This window comes from Piliocolobus tephrosceles, chromosome 11 (genome assembly GCF_002776525.5).
Source record: "Piliocolobus tephrosceles isolate RC106 chromosome 11, ASM277652v3, whole genome shotgun sequence".
NCBI lineage: Eukaryota > Metazoa > Chordata > Mammalia > Primates > Cercopithecidae > Piliocolobus > Piliocolobus tephrosceles.
In genome coordinates this window covers 105,372,386-105,376,831 of record NC_045444.1, presented here as the reverse complement: position 1 = coordinate 105,376,831, position 4,446 = coordinate 105,372,386, and positions in this window count along the sequence as shown.

Below are 4,446 nucleotides of genomic sequence, written 5' to 3'. Positions count from 1 at the left end.
GGATAGAGATAGGGTTTCACCATGTTGGCCAGGATGGTCTTGAACTCCTAGCCTCAAGTTATCTGCCTGCCTCGGCCTCCCAAAGCACTGAGATTATAGGCGTGAACCACTGAGCTCAGCCCCAAAATGACTTTTTAAAGTCACATGTCTGGCACCTCATTTGGAACTGGTAGGGCCTGCCCAGGCATTACTCTCTCTCCATACAGCCTTCCCATGTGGCTTGTTTCGGGTTCCTCATAGCGTGGTGGTCTCAGGGTAGACAGACCTCATACACAGTGGCTGACTTGCCCCAGAGTGAATATTCCAAGAGACTGAGGCAAAAACTGCAAAGTTTCCTATACTCTCTCTTCGGCAGTCATGCAGCTTCGCTTCCACAGCATGCTCAGTGCAAAGGAAGCATGGACCGACCCTTTCAAGGGGAGGGGACAATGCACAAGTGTGAAGCATGATTCACGCGGGACCATCTCTCGGGCCCAGCTATTACAGGGGCCGAGGCAGGAAGGGACAGATCAGGGAACTGCACAGTCATGCTTCAGTGGAACATGGTGTGCAAGTGAGAAAAAACTGGAGATGACCATTTACGGCAGATGGTGGAGGGCTTCAGTGCTGAGGAACCTGCATATGGATACACACTGGAGTCTTTAGCTGCCCAGCATCTGAGCCCCCTTCATATGCTGGTGGAGTCCCTCTAATATGAGTCTTAGTGAGAAGTCAGATACTTGCTCCCCTGGCCCCTGGCAGAAAGATCACAGCCAAATCAATGCTCCCAATCAGGATTCTAAATCTTCAGTAAGTGAACCAAGGAGGAAGAGGACTGTTTATAATTCACCCCAGAGGCGGCAGCAGCCAGTGCTCAGGATGGTGGTAGCCATGTGGGAAGCAGTCCCCAAGCCCAGGGGCTGTAGCCCCTTAATCAGGCTGCACTTGGGACAGGATTTAGCTAAAGTTCTAGCTGCCTAGCTTCTCTTGGCTCCTGCTTGCTTTCTGAGCCTGGTCTTGAGGCTTCCTGTCAATTCTGTGAGTTCCCTGATGTCATCCCAGTAAATTCCTCTTCTACTAAGTGAACCAGGGTCTGTTTCTGTTGTTTGCAATTAAGAACCCAAATTGGTACAAAGATCCATTGAGAGCTTTAGTCAGAGGAAATGACATGATCAGAGCACTTTGTGGGAGAGAAAAACAGAACAATAGGATAGGGATGGATTGAAGAGGAAGAAAGAGGAATGAGAGAGGCTAGTAGGAAGGCCGTTGTGATGTTTGAGGTGTGTGGTGAACTAGGATATTGACCGTGTGAATGAAGTAGAAGAATAAGCAGATCTTGGTCACTGATTGAATATAGAAAAGAGAAGAGAAGGTGAGAGTCCAAGTTTACAGCACTTTTGAGGCTCAGTGACTAAGAAAGTGATGACGTGACAAAGAGGAACAAGCAAGTTAAGAAGAACTGGTTTGGAGGGGAAAGTCATTCATTCATTTATTCAACAAATATTAAATGCCTGGTCTATGCCAAGCACTGTGCTAGGCATTGAGAAAAGAGCAGTAAACAAAACAAAGTCTCAGCCCTTAGCAAATACATGCATAAGATAATGAATCTGCATTAATAAAGCTTGAGCTGGGCGTGGTGGCTCATGCCTGTAATCCCAGCACTTTGAGAGGCTGAAGTGGGCAGATCACTTGAGGTCAGAAATTCGAGACCAGCCTGGCCAACATGGTGAAACCCCATCTCTACTAAAAATGCAAAAAAATGAGCTGGGCGTGGTGGCAGGTGCCTGTGATCCCAGCCACTCAGAAGGCTGAGGCAGGAGAATAGCTTGAACCCGGGAGGCAGAGGAGTCAGAGGTTGCAGTGAGCCGAGATGGCACCATTACACTCCAGCCTGGGCAACAGAGCAAGACTCTGTCTCAAAAATAAAATAAAATAAAATAAAATAAAATAAAATAAAATAAAATAAAATAAAATAAAATAAAATAAAACTTGAGTTGGTGGTATCACACACATACAGCAAAACATGTATAGCTGGCAGCTGGAACTTCAAGAAAGATCACAGGAGGCCGGGTGTGGTGGCTCACGCCTGTAATCCCAGCACTTTGGGAGGCCAAGATGGGTGGATCACCTGAGTTCAGGAATTCAAGACCAGGCTGGCCAACGTGGCGAAACCCTGTCTCTACTAAAATACAAAAATTTGCCCGGCGTGGTGGTGCACACCTGTAATACCAGCTACTCAGGAGGCCAAGGCAAGAGAATCACTTGAACCCAGGAGGCAGAGGTTGCAGTAAGCTGAAATCACACCACTGCACTCCAGCTTGGGTGACAGAGTGAGACTCTGTCTCAAAAGAAAAAACAAGAAAGATCACAGGAAGGAATATTGGGTCTGAAGACAGAAGTTAGTAGTTATTTCCATAGACATTTATTTATTTATTCATTTATTCACTTATATTTATTGAGTTCCTACTATGTACTCAATACCATTCTTGGCATTAGAAATACAGCAAAAAACAAGAGAGTCTCAGCTCTCACAGAGTTTCCATTGTAGAGCGTGGAGGCAGAGAGTAAACAAATACACAAATATAGTCAAATATGTGATTTATACTATGAAGAAAAATGAAGCAAGGTAAAGGTAAGAGGAAGTTTGCTATGTTATATAGGATGTTCTGCCAAGGCTCCTCTTTTCTATGTTTATTTTTTGTGGGTTTTTTCTTTTTTTCTTTTTTGAGACAGGGTCTTGCCCTGTCAATCAGACTGGAGTACAGTGGCTTGATCATAGCTCACTGTAGAGTTGAACTCCTGGGCTCAAGTGATCCTCTCGCCTCAGCCTCTCAAAGCACTGGGATTCCAGGCATGATGTACCGTGCAAGGCTCCTCTCATAAGGATATGTTTCAGTGAGGTCCTGAATGAAGGAAAACAGCATTCATGTGGTTATCTGGAGGAAACCTATTTCAGGCAGAGGGAGGAGGTGCAAAGGCCCTGAGGCAAGACAGTGTTTGGATTGTTCAAAGAATTTGCAGGAGGCCAGTGTGGCTGAAGTAAAGTGGATGAGAGAGAGTTGGAGGAGAAAATAAGGTGAAAGAGGTGGCAGGGAGCCAATCCTATTGAGCCTTGTAAGTCATGGTGTCCTGTAAGTCTCAGCTCACTGCAACCTCCCCCTCCCGGGTTCAAGAGATTCTCCTGCCTCAGCCTCCCGAGTAGCTGGGACTACAGGTGCACATCACCACGCCCAGCTAATTGTACTAAGTACTTTGGCTCTTGTGCTGTGTAGGATAGGAAGACTTTAGAGACCTTTGAGCAGAGGAGGCACATTGCATGACTGACACTTTAGAAGGATCACTTGGGCTGCTGAGTATGGAATAGACTGGGGTTGTGTAATGGCAGAATCAAGGGGAGCAACTAGGAGACAGCTGTAGTCAATTAAGCCAAGAGATGATGATGGCTTGGACTAGGAAGGTAATGATGGAGGAAGTGACATGTGATCAGACTTTAGATAGAAATTGATGGGGAACTAACACGATCTGCCAATGGGTTTGATGACTCTAGGATTTTTTTTTTTTTTTAATGGGAATAACTGGAAGAGCATTTGCCATTTACTGAATAGAGAGGATTAAGAAGTACATCTAAAGCTCCAAGAATGGCCAGGCACAGTGGCTCATGCCTGTAATCCCAGCACATTGGAAGGCTGAGGTGGGTGGATCACTAGAGCTCAGGAGTTCAAGACCAGCCTGGGCAACATAGCGAAACACCTAGCTGTACAAAAAATACAAAAATTAGCCAAGGGTGGTAGTGCGCATCTGTAGTCTCAGCTACTTGGGGGGCTAAGGCAGGAGAATTTCTTGAACCCAGGAAGTCAAGGCTGCAATGAGCTGTATTTGCAACACTGCACTCCAGGCTGGGCAAAAAGTGAGACCCTGTCTTAAATAAATAGAGGTCGGGCACGGTGGCTCACGCCTGTAATCCCAGCACTTTGGTAGGCTGAGGTTGGTGGATCACGAGGTCAGGAGAACGAGACCATTCTGGCTAACATGGTGAAACCCTGTCTCTACTAAAAATACAAAAAAATTAGCCAGGCGTGGTGGTGGGCAGCTGTAGTCCCAGCTACTTGGGAGGCTGAGGCAGGAGAATGGCATGAAGCTCTGCCAGGAGGCAGAACTTGCAGTGAGTGGACATCGCGCCACTGCACTCCAGCCTGGGGGACAGAGCGAGACTCCGTCTCAAAAATAAAATAAAAAATAGGCCGGGCGCGGTGGCTCAAGCCTGTAATCCCAGCACTTTGGGAGGCCGAGATGGGCAGATCACGAGGTCAGGAGATGGAGACTATCCTGGCTAACACGGTGAAACCCCGTCTCTACTAAAAAAATACAAAAAACTAGCCAGGCGAGGTGGCGGGCGCCTGTAGTCCCAGCTACTGGGGAGGCTGAGGCAGGAGAATGGCGTAAACCCGGGAGGCGGAGCTTGCAGTG